Here is a 25,683-nt window from a genome sequence, read left to right on the forward strand (position 1 = left end):
ATAACAAGAATAAAAAGAAAACTCATGTTTCTAAACCCTAGAACAAAAGTAAAAGTCAAGATCGGATAGAATGGAACCCTAAGAGCTTTTATAGTAGCCTCCCTTGTTGTGTGAATATGATTTTCTCTAAATACCAGGCTCCAAAATCTCGACCAAGACATGACCATATCTTCCATCCCAACACAGGCCCATAATGCCATCCGAAATTTACTTAAACCTGTCAGTCACCTGGAACTGACAAGCCAATTCCAGCCTTCAACAACAGCAGGAACACGGCATAACTCAGCTCCTTCTCCCCTGTAATATCATTCATGCATTCATCTATTTGCAGTTTCAATCACTACCTTCTTGTCTGAATTCTTGCTTCACAATACCAACCAACAGAAGCAATCACCACAGCAACTCATTGCAGCATCAGAAATCTACAACATCAGCTCCTTCATTTCAGGTGCACAACCAACTTTCTGTGGCAACAATTCAGTTCATATCAGCTCTGGCTATCCCTGGCAATTGCAAACTCAACTGTCACACTAACTGCATCTTTCCCTGTAGTTTCACATCACCAGAAGCACTACCAACCAAGCACATTTCTGCTTACCACAACAGCGACAACCCATGGCAACCATTGCTGCTTCATTTTTTCGGTTTCAATTTCAGTTACAACCCTGCAATACCCAACTCTGCCTCAACTCGACTATTTCCTGCAACACAAACACAAACCATTCCTGCATATGAGGCTCACTCGCCACCGTAAATCAAGACCCATTCACAATACCAACACAGACAAGCATTTCTTCAATTGCACCAACTCTGCCTGCGATGCTTTTACTTGCAGTTTCCTTCAACACAAACCAACGCCATTTCAGCTTTAATTGCAGCTGTAACTTCATGTACCCTGCAACCTAATCCTGTCAAAACCCTTTAATCACTATATCATCTTCTCGGTAGACACCCTTAACCTGCAATTCCATCTTACAATCTTCCATGAACTGCACCATTCCTCCAATCTCAATACCACCAGCTCCTTCATTGTGCATCACAGACCCAAGCCAAGCTCCAATAAAACTTCCCTTGGAAGCAACCAACACAATCCCAGTTGCAGTATTACCACCAGTATTCTGTAATTCATTCCATAACTGCAACAGCTCCACCAGCAACTTGAAATGCATCTCCATTACCACTTCAGCATCACCAGACTTCAACCTTGTACCACAAACTTGTGGCACAACTCCAATAGTCACCAGCTAGACACCCAGTTCTCATTCAATGATAGACACAATATCATCCATTTCTTCCCTGATCCTCTTGAGCACCAATTCTTGTTGTCTGCAACAACCATATATCCTACCAAAAGCAGCAACTTCTCAGACCACCAACAACATCAACTTCTCAGACCACCAACAACTGAACCAACACCTAAATTGCATCTTCAATCACCAGTTCCATGCAGATCAGCTCACATTACCACTAAAACAACATCACCAATTCTCTTAGTCCCTTCCAACTTCACGGATCCACAACATAAATTCGATTCAACTCTCATATACTCTCTAAATTCAGACCCAGCCTGCCATTCTGTAGCTTCTCCAACTACAATTCATGTAATTCCATGTATTCTCTTCCCTGAAACTGTAGTTGTAACCTCCATTTCAGTTCCTGCAGTTCATATATTCTCGCACACACACCTCCCGTCTAAGTCTTCATTATCAACTCCAGTAAGAACTCTTTCTTCTCAGCCAACACAACATCTTCATTTTCTCAGTAACAGCAAACCCATTCTTTCCCTGGGTTTTTCATCTGCATCTGTGCTTGAATTCATCTTCACAAACCATACCCTTGGCACTCAACTGCATCTCCATCTCTCAATATAGATACCAACTGCAAATTCAAAGCAAGACCCCATCAATTCCTCCAAGAACACGACACCAGATTCAAAACCCATTCAATTTCTTCTTCTCAATCTCATAATCTCGGTTAAACCATCAAATAAGACTTCCCATGGTTCTTCTCGACTTCAGATTCTTCTTAATTTCAACAATAATCACTTCATACTTCTTGAATTCAATCCATGTTTCTCCATGGCCGCGCCGCCTCCTTTCTTTCTCTCTAAATTTCAGCCGGAATTGAAATCGCAAGAGAAAGACATTTCTCTTAATTTTAGGGTTTCTGTGTAGGAATGAGAATTATTTTACCCACTTAGGTGAAGTAGATAAAGGATACCCATAAAAAGGATAAGGGCCAACCAAATGGAAGCCTTATATGTTGACTTGGCTCGACTCCCATATCACTCGCCTGCGAATTGACGACTCTGCTCTTTACGCTCCAAATGGACATTTTCTCATTCTTTTGCTCATAATGACTCCAAAGCACCTAATAACTCAAAAGCAAACATAAGATACATATTTCACAAGAAAAATAGCAACGAAAGCATAAACATTGATAACAAATAAAGGTGTTTTAGACAACTATCATTGGTCCCTTACTCTTTGCTATAACTCTCCATACTATTGTCAATAAGATTGCTTCCACTTGTTCCTTAGACCTCCATGCATGGTACCTTGATTATGGTACCATTGAAGGTGACACAATGGAATTGTCTAAGGCGTTGAAGATCATACAACATGAGGGTCCTAAGAAAGGGTTGCATATGAACATCTGCAAGACAGGGATTTTCTGGCCAACACCTGACCCGAGAAGCAATCAAGAGAATGTTTTCCCTGCAGACATTGGAAGGCCATGTGATGGTGTGAAACTCTTAGGAGGGTCCGTTAGTCTTGATGAACACTTCTGCAGTGACATGGTTCGAAATAGAGTTGACAAAACTATACAATTAATGCAGAAAATTCATCAGCTACAGGATCCACAGAGTGAACTCCTTTTACTGCGTAATTGCACCGGTGTCTCGAGATTGTATTTCTCACTTCGCACCACCAGCCCAATGTTTTTACAGGAATCCACATATCTCTATCACAGCCATCTTAAGCAATATTTAAGACGTCTTATAATTGGTAATGGGGCAGGTTTCGACAGTGCATAATAACGTTTAGCTACACTGCCAATTAAAGACGGGGGTCTTGGAATCTACACGATGGTTGACACAAGAAAATATTTCTACTTAGCTTCCTATACTCAGACTAAGGGCTTGCAAGACAACATCTTACGCAGTATATCACCGCCCGAGTCGTGTCCCAGATACGAACACGCTCTACAGAACTTCACACAGGCTTATGGGTTATCAACCTCTCATTTCAGCATCAATGCCCCCCCCCCCCCCCCCCACCACCACCATATATGAAGTCCTTGGAAGTATTATACTTTGATGCAGTAAAGAGACAAATACCCACTAGCTTCATTCTTAATGATCGTGAGTCTTTCATGTGGCAGTGCAATAAAAGAGGGCATGCGATGGACTTCCTCAAAGCCATCCCTATAAGTGGTTTAAACCAGGATGTTGGACCACGACAATTCAATTCTATTCTCAAGTACAGGCTGGTCATCCCTTTCTTTGCTGAAGAGAGTAAATGCAACATTTGCAGCTGACCAATGGATATATATGCAGACCACGCCATACATTGCGCTAATGAGATAGGTCCGAAGTTCAGGAACGACATGGTACGAGACTTGTTCTCGGATATATGATACAAAACCGGTTTTTTGCAGCACGAAAAGAGGTATCTTTAGGATTCCTAACCAATGATGCAGGTGGTAAAAAGCGAACATTCTAGTCTACAACTGGGACAATGGGAGAGACGTTTGTTTCGATGTTACGGGTGTTTCGCCTCTAACAACCGCTAGAACCCGCAACCCCATTCCAGGCCAACCCATCACAGCCGCAACTATGCGTAAGCACACCAAGTATTTAAACCTCTGTGAGACATATGGTTATGGTTTTAACGTGCTAGCCTTCTCTATCTTGGGCTAATTAGGAGAAGACACGATTCTCTTCCTCAAGAGATTACGAAATTGCCTAGCTAGTCAGGACACCAACTCTAATGTAGGTAGTTCACTCTTCCATAGGCTAGGTATTGTTATTCAGAAAGGTGTAGGGGCACAACTTGTCACTCATTCACCCCCACCCCCCCCCCCCCCCCCCCCCCCACCCCCCTCCCATGACTCTACTGAGGTGCAATAATAATATTAGTATTAATAAAAGCCTTCAGTGGAAAAAAAAATTAAAAATTAAAAGAAAAAAATAATAAAAACAAACAAATGTTACCTGCAATGGTACCATAATCAGATGGTCATCCCCGTTCCCCGAAGTCTCACGCGTTACAGGAGGTCCTAGGTTCGAGCCCCCAATGACGTAATATTGCAGGAATTAACTATAACGCCCGCAAAGCTAGCAGCTGACTAATCCAAAAGATTAACTAATAGAGAGGCACTAAAAATCTAAATCATTTACTTAAACATTCAATTAAGAAATCTGCTACAAACTTAACCCAAAATTAGCCTGCTCAGAAATATATATACAAGAACTCCTCTCGAATGATACATATACAATAGTCATTTGGTTTGCAAATAAAATATACAATATAATAGACATAGCAATATTCAAATAATTAACGGAGTCAACTCCTCGAAGCTTCAAATACGCAACTCTGATCTGTCTCTGAAACTGAAAGTGAGAATGGATGAGCACATCATCCCTAAAAGGGGTCCCAGCAGGAATAACATTTAACTTTAAAGAAATCATGAGCAAGATTTGGAAAACAATTCATGTTTCCCCAAACATCAAAGTGACTAAGTCACTGGAAATTCACAAACATGACATGTATATGGACAAACTCCTTCTTCAAACAATATATATTAGTGATGCCGGGTTTTTCCACACCTACATAGCTATATTGATGCCGGGTTGTTCCACACCTAATAAGCATAAAAGCTGAATTCATGTAGATATAAATGAAGGAGCGCATCCTATATACCACACGTGGAAATTCTCATTTCCCATAACAATTCATATTGACAACAAAACATTACATGTCCTTTCCAATTCATGGAAAGATTCAAAGAATCAACAGAACAATCATAATACAAACTAAACAATGCATGAAATGCACAAACTGACAATGCATGAGTTTGTTAAACATAAACTTTTGTAAAAGAAACAACAATGGTTTCAAAAGAGTTAAAAGTATTCCCACCTCTTTTGATGACAAGACACGCCTACCTCAAGATCCACGATCCTCTTGTTCATCCTTTGAATCGATCGTTGTTAATAACTAACTGTTAATCATACAAGAAGTCTAAGAATCTAGCCAAAGGCTCATATAAACATCATACAATTCTATCTAATGGTTCTAAGCCCATTATGATATCTTATTTTCTATCTTTAGTATAACTAAGAGTTTATTAATCCAATTAGATTGATTATATAGTCCATATCTAAGTCTTATGAGTATCTACAACTTTGTAGAAGGAGCCAAATGCTAAATCAAACTATAAGGGATCTAAATATCAAACTAGGAAAACTAATCCTAAACACAAGTCCACTTAACAAGACAATTAAACTAAGGTCATGTCCATTAGTCAACTAATGGTATCTAACGGACAACGGTCATCTGAGTCAACTAACAGTCAACGTCTATAGATCAACTGAGTCAATTCGGTCAGGAAAGGGATCTCACTGAGTCAACACGATTCAACTCGGTCAAATTTACTAAGTCAGACACACTGAATCAGTCAGACATCTAACTGAACAGTAAGGCTTAAGGCTAAAGCCTACACGGGCTAAAGAACACCAATGCACATTCATTGTGCAACACACCTAAACTCATTTACAACTTCCACTTAATTACCATTTCAATTTAATCTAACAACATCTAAAACTCTCATTACAATACAAATATATTCAATTAACTGAACTTCAAAATTTAACTACAAACTTTGTTGTACCTGCAAACACAGTTCCAAGCTCCCAAGCTTTCACCGGAATACAATCTATAATTCTATAATCACTAATAAACTAAGATAAACCCCAGCTTCATCAATACAAGTCCTCTAAACCACTAATTCAGCTCACAACCATATACCCTTCATTAGAAGTACCAAACCATCACACTTCTCATTCCAACAACACTACCAATTTAATTTCATTTACAACTCCCAGAATCTGAAATTCATCTATAGCTCCACCCATTCTCAATTTTCTTCATCTGCAAATTCAACAACACAGAAAACACCACCATTACAGCAATACACATCTCCACTTCTTCTCATTCTCTCAACTCAAACACACAAATACCTTCAACTCATATAAAATTATGCACCTTAGCTCAACACAGTCAATCCAAGAACCACTATGAGTTCTTCCTTGCACTCCACAAAACCAGCAGCAATGTCCTCACAGCCACCTCCTTCCACAATTATTCATATGTGCAACTTCAGAATCACCACAACCACAACACTGAACCACAATTACAACTCCATTCTACATTGATCTCAATTCTGGTTTTATTCTCAATCAAATAAACTGAATACTTTAATCAACTCAATTCAAAATACCAGAATTGAAACAATTAGAGATTTACCCAAGATTTAGCATCCTCAGAATTGCCAATTACCGGATCAGTTCTACTGAAACTATAATTCACTTCCACCTTCAACAAAACATGCAATTGAACTTCAGATCCAACCAATACTCAAATTCCCGTCAAACCCCATCTCTAATTAATCTTCCAGAACATCAATTTCATCTTCCGTATCTTATCTGAGTTCATCTTAAGAAACCCTAGTTCTTCAGCTCTTCATTGAACAATTACCCATCAACAAATTAAACACTAACCCAATCATTCTTCATCTTCAGTTAGTCTTCTAGAGTATCAATTTCATCTTTCGAATCCTCTCTGCAATTCCAGTAAAACCCTAACTCTTCACAGAATCACTAATACCTCGGTTCTTCTTCAAAGAAACACTACGACTTCAATCTAGCAACTACCCATGAATCTTCATCAACAATAACTCCATAATTCATATTTAATCGAATCTCAACACCGGATTCAGAAACCCTAGCTTCTTCAATCGATAACCAAGAATCAACACCACTCCCATCTCTTCATTAACATCAGTAACATCTTTTAATTCATCTCCTCTAACTCAACGATAGTCTCTCTCTCTGACTAACTCTCAAACTCGCAAAGAAGGACGAACATAGCAAAAGAAGAAGAAGCAGAAGAAAATAAGAATAAGAGAGAAAAAAAGGAAAGAAGATTTATCTTCTCGATCGGTTTTGTTGATAAGACCAAGGACAATACTATTTCACCCACTGTCTTCGCTAATGGACCCCAAGTCGGTCTAATTGTGAAAAGGCTATTTTGCCCTTCATATCAATCTGATGATTACTTCTTCATCTGGTATCTAATTGACACGTTCGAGTAGTCCATTTCGCATAAATTTTCGAGATCTAACTGATGGTACTAGTTTCGAATCTAGATCATTGTTATATTAATTCCTATTAATTATTGTTCGTGTTAAACCAATCGAGTTATTATCGGCTAATTCGTTACTTGACTAGTCTAATAACGTTGACGAGCATGAGGGTCCTTACATTAACATGGACGGTAGAGTTAGCTTGCCTCCCTTGTGACACAATCTCAGCACCCCTCCCGTTTTGTCTCCCTTGATTGGGTTACCCATGAGGCTCGCTGGTAGGTTAGCACGTCAACCTGTTCAATTCATGTAGTAGTGCGTTGTTGGAGCTTAGCTTGTTAGGCTTCCAACTAGTTAATGTAATACTCTTTATCCAATAATAAACAATTGTTTATAATAATAATAATAATAATAATAGTTTACAATTGGATCAACGGGAAGGATACATGTTTCGACATCACAGGTGTATCCCCTTTCACGAGTGACATTCGATACTTCACCCCCGAACAGGCAATTTCCAGAGCGGTTCTTCACAAACACAACAAATACCTTGTTACCTGTGAAGCCCATGGATACGAGTTAGGCGTTCTAGCTTTCACCACCCTAGGCGAATTAGGCGAGGATACTACCACATTCCTAAAGAGACTGAAGAACTGCATTGCTAACAATAATGCCAACAGTGACACTAGCAACTTTTTATTTCATAGGGTAGGCATTGCAATTCAAAAAGGTGTTGGTGCCCAATTGGGGCTCGTCTACCAATAAACTCTGTATAAATAATTTCCTGTTTATTTTTAATGGGCTAGTTACAAAAATAGGCCTGTTTTTTTTATGGTTTACAAAACTAACCCTGTTTTTTTATTTCTTACAAAACTAGGCAAGTTTGACCAAAAACGATGGATGGAAATTTAGCAACGTTAAGTCAAAGTAAAATGACATAATAGTCCCTTATATCTCTAATTTAAGTCTGTGTCGCTGTATTTTTTCTTCCAAGTCAGACCGAGTCGGCTAGTCTGGCTCAGCTGATTGGTCCGAGTTGTAAAGGCTTGTGCAAATGTGTAGCGCCATGATAGCCCAACACAACCTCTATTTTCAGTACGTCTAGAGTTAACCTTCAGCTGGTTGTACGAGTCTCCTCTTACAGCTTAGTTGCACCTGCAATTTTAACTTCACAAAAACACAAGATTTCCTAAGCATAACGGGACCCTACAACAATCAAGATTCATGTCATTCATTCGCTATTGTTGGAAGAGGAATAGTTGTATTAGAAGCTACTTGATTCGTTTTAAAATTAATATGAATGACACTTTCACCAATTCAAACACGTCAACAGTTTCAGTGTCTTTCTTATCTCCGACCTTCTTAGTTCCAGCCACAACACCTTCTTGCACCGATTCAACTAACTCATATAATCGATGACAAAGGCAGCCACTCGACTATGCTTTTCCGGCATTTCATTCAGTGTTATCTCATTGCAGCATCATCACTCCCTTGTAACATCTCCATTTGACCTTTGTAGCAGCTGCATCAACAGATTCATAACCACCACAAACACCAAATATCGAGCTCAAAATCAAACCCATGGAAATAAACATACTACCAACAGACCATAGCCCTTATTAACATCATCAGTAAACCCTCCTAATTCCAAAACAACTCCCATCTTCTCCCTGCCATTTCAACAACCCGAACAGTAACAACATTCACTGAATTACCCAAAATTGAATCTATCTCAACCCCAACGTTCTTCTTCCTTCATAACCACGCAATCATCTTCAAATTCAACCTTGGCTGAAAAAATTTCCACCAGATCTGAGTTATACTCGATCCTTAGCTTCTTTGAACACAATTTAATTTAATTCCAAATCCTTTCTTCTCTATTTTGAGCATCAAAACAATTTAATTCCAAATCCTCTCTTCTCTAATTTGAGCATCAAAACATTAGCCAAACTCTTCAGATCAATCATACCCCTCATTTGATTTCTTCTTATCCATCATAAATCGAAATACCCATTTAATTCATAAAAACCCTAAATTTTGCCTTCTGTAATTACTGCGGTTATTGAAATACCTAATTTTTCCATTTGCTAGTGATTCAAACTCTTCTAAACAACCACGATTAGGTTTGATTTGAGAAACACCCCCAAGTTATCTCTCGATTTTAGCATAATTTGTTTTTGGTTTAGATGAACCAGAGAGAACCAGAGAGAGGAAGGAAGAAGAAAATAAAAATTGATCTCTCTCTGATGGGTTTCTGTGTAAGGGTGTATCATCTAACCATATATGCATCTAGACCGTCCAATTTCTATGAGATATGAATATCTGAGATTATTGATTCTGATACCAACACGTGTGACATTAATTCCTATGGACGTCCATCGTGGCCGTTCAATTATCTTCGAGATTTCAATGATCTTAGATTAGGCTTTCATATTGACACACGTGGGCGAGATTTAATATGCTACTAACACATGTACATAAAGCACAGTTTAGTAATCTTAGCACCTTCACGAGATCTCTCTATACGGAATTTTGGCGAGATATCGACTAGTCAACACGAGAAATTGACCGAGATAACGGATTTGGATGGAATCCGTTTGATTGGCCTAGATTTGTAAGAAATTAAAAAAGAGGACTAGAAATAAAAGTGAAGGTCCAGAACAGGCCTAGGTCTGTATATAATCCATTTTTAATAAAGACCCTCAGAGGTGACTATTTAAGATAATAAATATATACACATCTGAAATAAAAACAAACAAATGTTAACTCATAATTTCTCGTTATTTTGCTGTTTTTTTACTTCTAGATGGGGAATCATTTAAATTTATGGCAACCACCACCGAGTGTTTTCAAAAATAAGATAAATTAAGCTTTGTTTATTTAATTTCCATAGATATTTTTATACATTTTTACATAATTAATAAAAGTCTTTATCAAGAGTCTACTACATGGAAAAATATATGCCGACAAACTCCCGTCATAATGTTCAACCGAACGAATGAAAACCTAAACCACTTATTGCGTTTGATGGGTATAAAATCATAATTACGTGTTTGGGATGTGTAATAACTGAAGAAAGTCAATTCCTCATATTTTTAGGGTGTCTCAGAAATTTTGGCATAGAATACGACGGCTCGGGTGAGATTAAATTTCTATCACGGAGGAATAAATTTTTGTTAAATATATTTTCCCTATTTACCCATACATTATAATAAAATCTCTTTTTTTTAATGTTTCTATTGAGATTAATATAAATTTCCAACTTGGTCTCAACATTATGAAAACAAAAAAATATTGAAATTTCCATTTTAATTCTTAATGGCACCAAATGAAAAACTGAATGTATAAGAAAAAATAATCCACATCTAGTACCACTTAACCAAGCAACGTGTAAACAAATCATATATTCCAGATAATAATGCTTCTGGATCATAATTTGTGGTTGTTTTCAACTATGGTAGGTGGACCATGGTGGATAATTTTACAGCATATTTGTTTTTACAACTACTTTTGTAGTGGGTCTAAGGTAGAGGTTTGTAAGAGCATCCACAGTGGGCGAGTATAACCAAAAATTTGGGATGAGATCGTAACACAGTGGAACGGAGTAAAGATCAAATCCCAACCAAAGATCAAATTTCAGACCAAATATGGTCGCGACCAAATCCCAAATTCTAATATAGTCGGGCGTAAATTTAAAGTACGCTTGTTGCTGGGCGTAAATTTAAAGTACGCTTGTTAACGGGCGGAGATTTAAATTACGCCCGATGAAAATTCAAATTAAATAAAAAAGAAAAAGAATGAGGCGGACTTTTAAATTACGCCCGACGAAAGTTACCAAAAATGGGGCGGACTTTTAAAGTCCGCCTGATGAAATTTTAATGGGGCGGACTTTTAAAGTCCGCCTGATGAAAGTTACAAAAAATGGGGCGGACTTTTAAAGTCCGCCTGACGAAATTTTAATCATGTACCGTTGCGTCACAACACGGACTAAACCCAAAATTTGGTCTTTTTTTTTTATCTTTGATCTTTGGTTTTGATCGCACCACTGCAGTTGCTCTAACCGACTACCTACAAGAGCCTCTATGTATAGCCTCTATAAATTATGTTTTTTTTTTTTTAATACCTTCAAAACCAGTTTATGACTATCTGTAGGTTTATGTCCTTTATGTCCTCTCCCACAGGTTAACTTTTATCACCTGCCAAATAATTCATGGCTAGTAAACTACTATCATCCTTCCCTAATTCCATGTAATAAATATACATCCTTGTGAGGATTAATTCGTGATTGTTGTTATTAAAATTAAATTAGGGATTTTGTAAATCAAAGATTGGTAGACTGGTCTAGGGTTTTTTGTTTGGGAATCTGGGGAGTTGTTTTGGTCCAACCTTGTGATTAGCATTTGTTTGCAGTAGGAGTGGCAGTCGTGGAAGGAGTAGCCACGACGATGGCAGCGGTGGTGTGGTAGTTTTGGTGTTAACAGAGGCAATCATGACGGTGGGGGAATGGAGTGGTGGTTTTGGAAGTAGTCATGGCGGCGGCAACAGCGACGGTTGTGGTGGTTTTGTTGTTATTGGCAGTAGTCATGGTGACGGCGGCGGTGACGGGGACGGTGTGGTGATTTTTGGTTTTGTAACGGAGGATTTGAAAATAAAGCTCGGATAAGACACGGTAAACACGATTGAAGTTTTCAATAGGAATTTTAAAATAACCCGAGGATAATTTTGCCATTTACATGTTATATAGTGGTTGAGTTCCAAGATAGCACCTTGTAGGTGCTATTCTATTTCCTCTATTAATATAGAGATTAGCCTCTATTTTTACGGTGGTAGTGGAAAAAACAAACACAACGAAATTTGGGACCACCACTACATAGAGGTAAGTGGTGGTTTACCACTATCCAGAGGAAAAAATAAACATGATGTTAGTGTCTGGCTCTCGCTACCAGAAGAGATTTCTATCCTTCCAAAATTGGCGTCATAAGTTGATAATTTTTTTTATTAAAAAAAAGGAAAGAAGAATCATGTCCATCATTGACTCACTGGTGTTAAACATTGGGTATGCATTTCCAATTAAATGAGTGAATCAAGGAAGCATGCATGTCCAAGTCATTTTAGGAACAAATTATGTCAGGGGATTTCAATATTTCAAATCTGTAGAATAAAATAAGGGCAACCAACACAATTGATATCCTCTTTAAATATTTTCATTTTGGTTTTATAAGATGTCTAAATTTCAAAAATAAAATAAAAAAATGCCTAAGGATCTTCCTAAGGGTCTTTCTACTGGTAAGTGCGAAGCATATGGACAAATTCATTTGGTTGTTCCTATAGACAGCAGTTTCCAAACACAATTTTTTTCCTACTTATATCTTTTCAATTACTTTTAATGTAGAAGGTATATCTATACATACGATCCTGCTTTATTTACGTTCCCATTTTCTCCTATAGAAAGCTATATCTCCTTGGTAAGAACAAGCCCACCAAAACAAGATTTTTTTGTGGCAAAAACAATCTATTCTAATCTTGACGATATTGTACGTAGCCATGACACAATGTTAACCTGAATTAATGTCGACAAACTTGGATGCTTTTTGAGTTTGAATGATGCTCATGAACATATTTACAATGATACTCAACAAGCTCCTGATGGTAAATTAGATTTAAATTTTTTATGTTGATCAGCTATTCTCCCAGATAGTAATGAAGATGTTTCACTAACATCAACCCCTGAGACACTATTTTATGCTTATGAGTCGCCTAATACCGAAGTTAAAACGTTTTGTGCTCCGATTGATGAAGAGCAGAAGTACTTTTATAAAACTACTACTTAGATTATTACCCGTCCTGAAATCAAATTTTGTATTCAACGATCTATTGTATGGTTCAATAATCTACGATCAACAACTTATTTAAAATATATTGTTTCAATGGACGGGTCGTTTGCAATATCTGGTGAACTTGAGGTTCAGTTCTTTTCAAGATGGCAGACCTGATGTAGCAAGTGTTCTTCAAGATTTCGGGACGAGTTCTTTCCAAGATGGCGAGCCTAATATATTCTCTTAGATCTAGCATTTATATTTTTATTATTATTTTTAAGTATCTTTTCTTTTTAGAATTTTTTTTTTTTTAGAATTACTAATTTTTCAATTTAGGTTAATTAGGTTCAAAGTTATATCCTTTTCCTATAAAACGAGACAAGTCTATTTTAGTTCTATATGCATTAAAATGGTTAAAACACGAGTTAATATCAGGTTATTTGGTTTTTGGTACTTGGTACTTGGTTTTTGACCAAAACCTGGGTTTGGTCTAACATTTGTCCAGCCTTTGCGTTTGGTCTAAAGACCAGCGTTGACTCAGTTTGAGCATGACGTGTCACTTATTCGGTTATCTAAATCTGAAATTACGAAACCAAATCAAAGTTTAGTAACAATTACTCGTCATGCCCTAACAGTGCACGTGTAGCTCTGTGGTTCTTCTAGATTAACAGACGAGAACTGTTTTCTGGTCATTTCCGGCCGATTTCCCGCCATTCTATTTGGTTATTCCATGAAAATTCCTAGCATTCATCTATGACATTCATAACAGCTTCATTCATTTACTGGAGTTCCAGTTTATCTATCTTGTAACAACACAACCAACACAGAACAATTTTCATCTCATATTCCAACAAATAATCAACCTAATTCTTTATATTATTCCAGCAAACACCACTGTACCTGCAATTCACGGCAACAACAGCCTTCACCTCCTCTGTTCATCACCTTTGTCTTCATACTGAAATAACAACAACCCCAATTTCAATTCAAATCTAATTTTGAAACCCTAATTCCTTATTGTAGTTCCATCTTAATCATTCACTACCATCTTGAAATCAAAATGAAACCCGTCTCTAATTCATCATCAATTCTTCACTAATACACATACATCTCGGCAACAATATCAATCTCATCAATACCATCTCGGTTTCAAACAAATTTATTTCTTTCTCTAAATAAACCACCAACAGATCCCTCCATACTCCTCAATCATGAAATCAGGTTACAACTTAATGTTCTCGACATGCCAGAACTCAAAATCCCATTTAACTCTTTCATTCATCCATTAATTCAACTGCAGCATCTCGAATTTCTTCTCCTAACCCATCTTAACTTAAACAACATCAGATCCCATTTCTTGGTTAATTTCTTATCTTGAAACTCCACCAAAACCTTATTATTTATTCTTGATTTATCTTTAACTGATTCCAGTTATTCATATCGTTTCTACCACCATCAGCGACCGCTACCATCATCAGATCCTTAAGCGGCACCACTAACAATAGCTCTTGATCTCTTCTTCTCAATCTTATATCTCGGCTAAAATCAACCATCGTAAAACTCTGTTAAACACTCTTCTCCGCAACAGACGAGAGGAAGAAGAAAAAATATATGAAGATGGATTTATTTTGAATAAGACAACATGTGACACGTGTTGACGGTGCCGTTACTGGCGTTAAGTAATTTTTTTTTAACACTTACCAAACGGAAGTCAATATCTAACCGAGTCAACACGGGTCAACATTGGTCTTTAGAACAAACGCAAACGCTGGACAAATGTTAGACCAAACCCAGGTTTTGGTCAAAACCTGAGTACCAAAAACCAAATAACCTGTTAATATCAAGTTATCTTTTATGCCCTATTTTATATTTTACTAGAACTTGGCCCGTGCCGTAAAGGCACGACTACGAAAATAAGTGAAAAAAATTATTTTGACCGGTGTTATTCATTTGTTGTTACTATTTAAAGTGACAATTGTTCTTTATACATTTTGATTATTATTTTTTCTTTTGTATTTGAACGAGCTTATTTTAACACCTAAAAAATCAAGCATAACTTGTAAAATATAATGTTATTTGTATTATAACGACATTGAACAAACATTGCACACTACTATATTGACTAATTGTAATACCACCACCAGAACCACCCATTACAACTACCTTTTTCACCAGCAGCATTGCCGCCACGGGCTCCATGCACCGCCACTCACAAACATCACCCTGATTACCCATAATATCTATTGATGTAATTATTAACATAGTTGTTATCTATTGAGTGGGAGTATATATTCATTTATATAATTAGTAAGACATTTATCATGATGTTTGAGGGTGAAAACGGTTTCTGCTGATTTCGGTAATTTCGGGTGTGTGAGTGAGAAACGAGTCTAAACCCTAAACAATGTACTTCAAGGGAGTACTTTAGATTCGAGAGATAAATCTGTACAAATCCGGCCTAAACCAATAAATGTATGTTCCAGACTTGCTTCGGTCACAAATAGGAGGAGAAGGGTTGGTTTTTGGAAGGGAAGCGAAGAGAGTGTTGAGACCAGAATAGTTGATTCTCGAAGAGTAGTTGTTTTGTAACTTGTGTCAGAAAGTGGGAAGCTAACAGATGGGAAAGCTAGCCAACTCTTTCTGAGTGTTATATGCTCCTGACCAGAACTTGTTGTTCGGTGGAAATAGGTAATGCCTATTTATACAAGTCGAAGTGAAACGTACTCAGGTCTCATTAAGAAATGGAAAACGGGTGAGTAAATTGGAGGAGGTGGTAACCGGTAATTCTTGGAATTTATGTTCTATAAAAGAAAGTGTTTCACCATTACTCCCTGTATTTACTAACCGCCTCATCCTTATGACACTTTCTTATAACGAGCGTAGTGTACGCCGCATGCTGTAAACAGCCAAACCAATACCTATTGAGCATCCCCCAGTTTGTGACATGTGTTGATGTCTCGAGTGTTTTCGTGGAAAACATGTAGCATGTTGTTGTTCTCTGGCAAGTTGAGATTGGGAGACTTGTCGGCTCGGTGGTGACCTTCAACGGTCGAGATTTTGCATCTTAAGAGGAAGGTAGCCGTTGATTATTGCAACCTTTCGTTTAGTAGCCAGTGGCATGAAAGTATAATCAATATGGCTTTAATGTGGCCCAGTTTAGGCGTGGCCAAAAGTTAGGGTTTTGGCTTTGTTTAGGCGCGACCAAACTAGGGCCAAAGGTTGCCATGCATTAGCTGGTAACTTTGGACGGCTAAGATCTGCATCTTAGATCAAAAAGTGGTCGTTGATTGTTGCAGGCTTTCGTTTTGGTAGCCGCATAGGGAAGGCCGACATGGTATGGCGCGACAAGGTGATTGGCATGCCATTGGCACATGTGGAATGGCATGCCTTGGCGCGGTTTGGCGTGGCCAAAACTAGGGTTTTGGGCCAAAGGTTACCATGCGTTGTTCGGCGACCTTGGACGACTAGGATTTGCATCTATGATGGAAGGGTGGCCATTGATCGTCGCACGCCTTCGTTTTGGTAGCCGCATGGGGAAGGCCGGCATGGTGGGGCCAAGGCCAATGTCGCGGATGACTTGGCATAGTGGGGCCAAGGGTTTGGTACGGACGGCTTAGCATGGTGGGGCCAAGGCAAGGTGCGGTTGGCTTGGCATGGCGGGGCCAAGGGTTTGGCATGCCATTGGCGTATGGTGAGGCTAGCATGGTTGGGGCCTCGGCAAGGCGTGGTTGGCTTGGCATGGTGGGGCCATGGGTTTGGCATGCCATTGACACATGGTGCGGCTAGCATGGCTGGGGCCAAGGAAACGTGCGGTTGGCTTGGCATGGTGGGGCCAAGGGTTTGGCATGCCATTGGCACATGGTGCGGCTAGCATGGTTGGGGCTAAGGCAAGGTGAGGTTGGCTTGGCATGGTGGGGCCACGGGTTTGGCATGTCATTGGTGCATGGTGCGGCTAGCATGGTTGGCATGCCTTGGCGCGGAGATGTGGTTGTCATGGTTTTTCATTGGCACAGTGGTGCGGCTGGCATGGTTGGGATGCCATGGCGTGGAGATGTGGCTGGCATGGTTTCCATTGGCACAGTGGTGCAGCTGGCATGTTGGCCTGCCTTGGCGTGGAGATGTGGCTGGCATGGTTTTCCATTGGCACAGTGGTGCGACTGACATGGTTGGCATGCCTTGGCGTGGTATCATGAGAATTAGAGTTTGGCATAGATGATGTCGGTCAATGTTAAGGGTTCTGCTGTGGAACATGACACATAAAAAAAAGGTACCCTGGTAATTATTACGTAGGCATGCTGATCGATTCAATAAATGTGCTAATGGTCATAGTGACGTCATGTCAGTTGTTCGGTTTTACGATTTTAAACCTAAGCTAAAAACCACCATCAACATTAAGTCCCCTGCTTAGCTCGGAACAGGAGCATTGTTGCTAGGTAAGCATAAGATGGTGACGGGCAAGGAAAAAAATCGAAACGACAAGTCGTGGAAAGATGGTCAGGAAGGTCCGACTAACCTTTTTCGAGAGGTAAGGAGAGTCCATGATCCTCGTGTTTGGAGGCCTTGCGTAGATTCTATTCGTGGTGTAGACCTTGAAGTGGTGAGATGAAGATCGTCGGCTTAGTTTGGATATGCATCACCTTGGATGGGTTAGGGAACATCATGATGCTGGATTGGAGAGTTGTCGGTGTTGGTGCGGGCAAGTCATGGCGCGGACGTGGGGCCAAGGCAATGACGCAGTTTTGTGAGGCAAAGCATGCGGACGCTTGGCATGTGGGGCCAAGGCATGGCGCGGTCCTGGCGAGGCAAGCATGGCGGACGGCTTGGCGCGTTGGGGCCAAGGCAATGGCGCAGTTTGGTGAGGCCAAGCATGCGCGGATGGCTTGGCATGTGGGTACAAGGCATGGTACGGTCCTGGTGAGGCAAGCATGGCGGATGGATTAGCGTGGTGGGGCCAAGGCAATGGCGCAGAAGGTCTTGTCATGGTGATTGGTCTTCGCGGGCCCGATTGCCTCTTTCCTTACTTGACTCAAATAAGAAGTCATTTCCTTATTCAAACCCCCAAGTATCCCGCCTATAAAAGGAGGGCCGACCTCTCCTTTTACTTCATACCTATATTTTTTTTTATTCTGGCCGTGTGGTAACAGTAAAGTCGACGAGCGAATCCCAGGTATGTCTTCCAACACTTCCTCTTTAACTTGCTTTTTTTTTGTGTTAGTGCAAACCCTAGCTGTAGGCGTACCTTTTCGTGAACTTGTAGAAATGTTATTCTTCAGCGTTGGTATGAATCCTAGCAGTAGGTATGCTTTGCAAGAACTTGTAGTAACATTTAGGCGTGAATACCGTAGTGATGTTGGCCGCCTCAATTGTCGTGCAAAGTAGGCATGCATGAGCTGGTAATTGTCATTCCCTTCCCGCGAAAACCTAGCTTCTAGGGTTTACTCATTTTTCCTGGTGTGACCGTGTGTATGGTTCCCATGGTGCGACGCGCCTCCTCGTCCGGGCGCAAATTTCCCGCTGCAGGGTACGGTCTTGGCATGAGGAGGTGATGCAGGGTCTGTCAGTCCCCATTTCTTTGCCTATGCGCATTATGACTTTGAAACAGATTGGCTTGTGTCCAGGATGGATCTCCTGTGTCTGATAAAATAATTTTCATGCACTTTTCGTAATAATTTCTCTTCGTATTGTTCCATTGTAGTTATTTCGAAGGTGGAAGTAGCGTGAGAGAATTTTCATTAGGATGTCATTTGAGAAAAGTTCCGTCGTACGGAAAGATGTTGGCAATTCCAAGCCAAGCATAGATGATGAGTTCTTTACAACATCCTCCACGATTAGGAGAAATCATCCCAAGTATGTGTTGATTCTTCTGACTGGTCCGGAAAGTGAAGGAGAAGCCCGGTCGGTTCGGCCAGGATGTGTAATAAAGTTTTATCTTCAGAGGAAAGAGTATCATGCTTCTCCTATTGAATTTAAAATCTCCGTGATTTCGTTGCGTCCCTTTGAGAAATGGATGAGATTCATGATGAGCCGGGAATGTGTAAAAGCTAGTTTGACCAAGGCGCAGAACATTGATGTTATCGCGGCTTCCGCAGTGCTTCGAATTAGGAAAGATATTCCAGGCTTGGTTGCTTTTATTTCCAGATGGTGTGCAGACACTCACACGGCCATATGCAGGTGGGGTGAAATGACTATCTCCTTAGAGAGCGTGGCCGTGTTGCTGAACCTTCCTGTAATAGGAAACCTCGATGTAAAATTGTCTGCAGATGAAGAAGAAATGAGCGCCGCTCTGGTTGCGAAACCAAAAGGATTCGTTCGGAAAGAAAAAGAGACGAGGTGCTTCTATGGCTGGTGGGTGTCTCAGTGGTTTCCCGATGGGTTGGAGCCGAATCAGGAGAATAGTACGCTTCATGTCGCGGCGTTCTTGGCTCTTTGGTTATCCAGAGATATTTTCGATGACGGCTCGGGTAAGAAGGAGATAAGACAGGAAATTATCAAGTTTTCCATAAGATTGGCAAAAGGTGTCGTTCTCCCTATTGGCGGATTGTTTCTTGGTTCTCTGTACACACACTTGGATCAGCTGGTCGCGGACATGTGCGCTTCAAATAGTTACATGAAAGTGGATTCGTATATTCATGCCGCCTTTCTCCAAGCGTGTTTGTGGGAACACTTCGAAAGGTATGCTCCAAAACCGTTGGCCGTACTTCCCGAGTCTTGGGGTGGCTCTAGGATACTGTGCTGGTCGAATAGGCGCCCAAAGATTGGTTCAAACCTGGTTGGATTCCTTGACAACTCGCACACGGTCAATTTTCGTCCATGGGCTCCGGTGCATGCGTCCATAACTCAGATCAGTACCTTTGCTCCTGCTCCGAGCATGTCTTTGTCTTCTGATAAAGAGGATATGAGTGTTGGAGAGATGGTGTTCATGCGAAGCTGCACGTTCGGTTATGTGCCGTCTTTCTTTCGAGGATCTTGCAAAGCAAAATCTTACAATATCGATAGGGCGGCTCGGCATATAGGTTTTGACCAAGGGGTCCCACTTGTTCGTCAGCCGGTTGTTCCAGAAGTCTCGTTGCCAACTGTTCTCGCTGCTACTGTTCTTGTGTCGGGTAAAAGTCTCCCTTTCCTGCTTGCGAAACTAAATCCATCAACAACCTCCAAATATAACATATTTTGGCAGGATGAGTTTCTCGTTTTCCATGGATTCGTGAATGATGTGGTAGAAAACCGTCGCGGTAATCCTTATCCTGCTGTTTTAGCGGAGCATCCACTGCTGAGGGATCCTTTTTCGCCCAAGCGAAAATCCGTTATCCCGAATGCAGATAGTCCCCAAGTGAAGGAGCGAAGATCTAAAAGCCGTGCAGATGGTTCCCAGTCAGTTTTGACAGCCCTACCGACTTTCAGTTCGTCCAATACGCGGGTACGTGTGATTTTCCTCTTGACTTTAGTTGGATCGTGTATATCCTTGTTTCTTTCCTGAGTATCCGTCTTTGTATCTTTCCTAGGGTTTCAGCAGCGTGAACGCCTTTACCAAACTTGCAAGTAATCAGAAAACATCGCTTCTCGAGACGGAGGGTGGCGGTGCTAAGCCTATCCGTGGCGATGAGGAACCCGAGAAGGATGAAAGCTCAGAGTTCGATGATGGTGAGAGTAGTTCTTCCGACAGCAGTGTTGAATCTTCCTCTAGCCAGTCTGAAAGCGAATCAGTGAGTCTCCCACATGTTTTTTTTCTTTCTCTTTGGAAAATATCTAATCTGTGATGTCATATGGGGAAACCGTTTCTGAAGATGTCCCTGAGACGGAGACTGGTGGTGATACTACTGGTGATCGAGATGAAAATATCGTCGTGACTTAGACAATGGTACTCAGTGGCCGCAGGTGCAATTGTCGTTAGGAATCCCTTGCCGGTTGCTGATGTAGACGCGGGCGCCATTTTCAACCCTTCATACCTGGTTCCTTATCCAGATCATATGTTGATCGGGGGATTTAGCGTGCCATCCAAACATGCGGCGCTATACACCAAGATATGGGAAAGCTACGGACATATCGCCACGACCAAGAAGGTTACTAGTCGATTTGCGTTGGTTAAGCGTGTGGAGGAAGCTTTGTCTTCGATTGACGACATGTGCAACGTGACCGGTAATACTGTTTCTGAGGATTAATCTCGAGCTGGAGGTTCCATTGTGACATGTGTGTAAATTTCGAGTTCAACGTTCCTTGGTTCGTTGACGGTTTCTCTGAGGTTGAAAAGTTGTTGGTCGAAACAGTCGAAGGTCCTTCTGCGAATATGGTGAAGAAGCAGGAAGCGGAAGTCAAAAAATTGTCCAGGAAGCTGAAGTTGAAGAGGGCGGCTCTCCAAAGAACGAAGGAGGATCTTTCTAAGAAGATCAATCCATTGTTCAAAAACTTTCCTTCAATGTATTTCTGTCTTCTGAACTTCTTATTTTTAGGTTTTTTTTTTGAAAGGCAAATGAAACACCTAGTTTATGGTTTTGATTTCCTGGATTTTTGGGTTGATAGAAAAATGTTATCTTGAGGGTTTTGGATTATTCTTTTGGAATGAATTGTTTTGGAATGGATTGTTTTTGGAATGATGTTGTCTTGGTTACGATTACAAGTGACGCAAACATCCCAGGAAAACCATGGAACCGTGAGCGTTGCGTGTCGGTAGATGACATGGGGTGAAACATAACATGGCTATCGGTTTTATTATTCCCGTGAAAACTTGAAATATCAAACCTTGTATTTTATCTAGGTAAGACTTACTCGGTTTTTCAGGTCTCTTGATGAAAAGGAAATCTTCCGGGTGTAAGACCGAGTTTTACGGGAGGCACCGCCGTGATTGTGGAAAGTCCCCAGTCGTCTCATCTGATAATCGAGTCATCGATCCCTGGTTGGATCGTTCGTTTTTAACCTCTAGGAAGTCCCCAGTCATCCCTCGCCGTGTCAAGACTGATAATCGGGTCGTCTGGTAACTGAGTTGTCGATCCTTGAGCGGATCGCCTGCTTCTACCGCCTTGATGTCTGAGTTGAAGCATGAGATCGATGGTCGAAAATTGACATTGTAACCGAAAGATCAATCTCCCACTGTGGTCCCCAATTGTTTGAGAGTGAAAACGATTTCTGCTGATTTTGGTAATTTCGGGCGTGCGGGTGAGAAAGGAGTCTAAACCCTAAACAATGTACTGCAAGGGAGTACTTTAGATTCGAGAGATCAATCTGTACAAATCCGGCCTAAACCAAGAAATGGCCATTCCATACTTGCTTCGGTCACAAAGAGGAGGATAAGGGTTGGTTTTTGGGAGGGAAGCGAAGAGAGTGTTGAGACCAGAATAGTTGATTCTGGAAGAGTAGTTGTTTTGTGACTTGTATCAGAAAGTGGGAAGCTAAAAGATGGGAAAGATAGACAACGTTTTCTGAGTGTTGTGTGCTCCTGACCAGAACTTGTTGTTCGGTGGAAATAGGTAATGCCTATTTATACAAGTCGAAGTGAAACGTACTCTGGTCTCATTAAGAAATGGAAAAGGGGTGAGTAAATGGGAGGAGGTGGTAACCGTAAATTCTTGGAATTTATGTTCCATAAAAGAAAGTGTTTCACCATTACTCCCTGTATTTACTAACTGCCTCATCCTTGTGACACTTTCTTATAACGAATGTAGTGTACGCCGCACGCTGTAAACCGCCAAACCAATACCAATGAGCATCCCCCAGTTTGTGACATGTGTTGATGTCTCGAGTGTTTTCGTGGAAAACATGTAGCATGTTGTTGTTGTCTGGAAAGTTGAGCTTGGGAGACTTGCCGGCTCGGTGGTGACCTTCAACGATCGAGATTTTGCATTTTAAGAGGAAGGTAGCCGTTGATTATTGCAACCTTTCATTTGCTAGCCAGTGGCATGAAAGTATGATCAATATGGATTTAATGTGGCCCACTTTAGGCGCGGCCAAAAGTAGGGTTTTGGCTTTGTTTAGGCGCGACCAAACTAGGGCCAAAGGTTGCCATGCGTTAGCTGGTAACCTTGGACGTCTAAGATCTGCATCTTAGATGAAAAAGTGGTCGTTGATTGTTACAGGCTTTCGTTTTGGTAGCCGCATAGGGAAGGCCGACATGGTATGGCGCGACAATGTGATTGGAATGCCATTGGCACATGTGGAATGGCATGCCTTGGCGCGGTTTGGCGTGGCCAAAACTAGGGTTTTGGGCCAAAGGTTACCATGCGTTGTTTGGCGACCTTGGACGGCTAGGATTTGTATCCAGGATGGAAGGGTGGCCGTTGATCGTCGCACGCCTTTGTTTTGGTAGCCGCAAGGGGAAGGCCGGCATGGTAGGGCCAAGGATAATGGCGCGGATGGCTTGGCATAGTGGGGCCAAGGGTTTGGTACGGACGGCTTGGCATGGTGGGGCCAAGGAAAGGTGCGGTTGGCTTGGCATGGAGGGGCCAAGGATTTGGCATGCCATTGGCGCATGGTGCGGCTAGCATGGTTGGGGCCAAGGAAAGGAGCAGTTGGCTTGGCATGGTGGGGCCAAGGGTTTGGCATGCCATTGGCGCATGGTGCGGCTAGCATGGTTGGGGCCAAGGAAAGTGTGGTTGGCTTGGCATGGTGGGGCCAATGGTTTGGCATGCCATTGGCGCATGGTGCGGCTAGCATGGTTGGGGCCAAGGCGAGGTGCGGTTGGCTTGGCATGGTGGGGCCAAGGGTTTGGCATGCCATTGGCGCATGGTGCGGCTAGCATGGTTGGCATGCCTTGGTGAGGTGATGTGGCTGGCATGGTTTGCCATTGACACAATGGTGCGGATGGCATGGTTGGCATGCCTTGGTGTGGAGATGTGGCTGGCATGGTTTTTCATTGGCACAGTGGTGCAGCTGGCATGGTTGGCATGCCTTGGCGCGATAGCATGAGAATTAGGGTTTGACATAGATGATGTCGTTCAATGTTAAGGGTTCTGCCGTGGAACATGACATATAAAAAAAAGGTACCCTGGTAATTCTTACGTAGGCATGTTGATCGATTCAATAAATGTGTTAATGGTCATAGCGACGTCATGTCAGTTGTACGATTTTAACCCTAAGCTAAAAACCACCATCAACACATGAGAGATTAATAAAATATTTATATGAGAAATTAATGAGATACTAATGATGTGCACAGATTAAGACTGTTAGATATTAATTTCTAACTTTCAATCATAGACGTCACTTATAAACACTTACTTAAAACAATTTTTGATTTATCTTCTCCCTAAACAAATCTTGAGGATGATACTAAAAAAAATTGATAAATTAAGGAACTAAATATTTCGAGGATGATACTAAATCATCAAGGAATTAAGGTTGAGCGAAAGCCTGTTCTTGGATTTAATTTATTTTGCCTATTTAGTCTATCTCTAATTCCCAAATTTATTTCTGATTTATGTTTGCTCAAAAGTGGGAAACTAAAGTTTTTAAGTCCACTCATCCTTCTGGATGTGAGTGGGAGAATCAATTGTTTAGTTTTATGGGAATGTAGGTTTGTTATTTTTAGTCTATCAAATTTCTCCACTTTGCTTTTGATATTTGGGATGGGAAAAAGATAATACGTAATGCATTATTTCCCAATTAAAGCATGTATTCATGGGATCGACCACAAACGTGGATTTATCAATCGGGAGGGAAAATCAAGATCTCTCTTTATGTTAACTAACTTAGTTAAACTTTGATTTATAATACAGAACAAAGAAACATGAAAAAAATATCACCTAGCTATGATATACCTCATGTCATAACCGTGCGACTTAGTAATAAGTTAATTTATTGTGTACCGATTTTGATTCGTACCGTTCGTTTGAAATTATTATTTTAATTGTCATTTATTTTTACCGAGTTTATGTTATCATTAAAACGATCAACCACATTTTATATTCTTGATAAAGTTAACCAATTTGTGGCGAAACATTATTAATAAAATATATTACTTTCACCAACACCCACCACATCCGAAATATCACTTGATACCACTTCTTTCCCCCGCATCACCGTTGCTTCCACCCCCAACAACTGGGCGTGCTTTTTAATTTTTAGTCATAGGCGTCATGAGTAAAGTTTAAATTGAACAAACTTAAGTCGTCAATTAATTTATTCCACTATTTTTTTATTCCATTGGTTTGCTTTTATTAAATTCTCTATATTGTAATCAATTTTATTTAACACTAAGAGTCATGATTTGTTTGATCGGGTATTATTTGGGTGATCCAGCGGTATATGATGATATTCCTTTATAAGATCTGGTATCATCCACGAAATATTTGGTTTTTTTCCTTACCAATCGTGCGAAAAATAGCTAACTGTATCTTTCACAATATAATGTTGTGTGTTTGTAAAGACACAAAAATATTATTGTTCACTGTTATTCACCAACACCCACCACCATTAAAAACAGCCACCGACACTATTTCTTCCACCACCAGGGAAAGACCAACACCCATTTTTGTGTCTTTAATGTCTCTACCACCCACTACTTCATCCAATA

At 40.6% G+C, this 25,683-nt stretch overlaps 1 long non-coding RNA gene across 1 annotated transcript; it reads right to left on the reverse strand.

Annotated features, from left to right (window-relative positions):
• Nucleotides 1-4,377: 4,377 nt before the first annotated feature.
• Nucleotides 4,378-7,219, reverse strand: LOC113298616. The gene is made up of 3 exons (XR_003334298.1): nucleotides 5,896-7,219; nucleotides 5,145-5,226; nucleotides 4,378-4,615 (listed from the first exon to the last, which is right to left on the reverse strand). It is a non-coding gene; the product is annotated as an uncharacterized LOC113298616 (long non-coding RNA).
• Between the last annotated feature and the right edge of the window lie 18,464 nt (nucleotides 7,220-25,683).

The sequence above is a fragment of the Papaver somniferum genome, chromosome 7 (genome assembly GCF_003573695.1).
Source record: "Papaver somniferum cultivar HN1 chromosome 7, ASM357369v1, whole genome shotgun sequence".
Taxonomy (NCBI): Eukaryota; Viridiplantae; Streptophyta; class Magnoliopsida; order Ranunculales; family Papaveraceae; genus Papaver; species Papaver somniferum.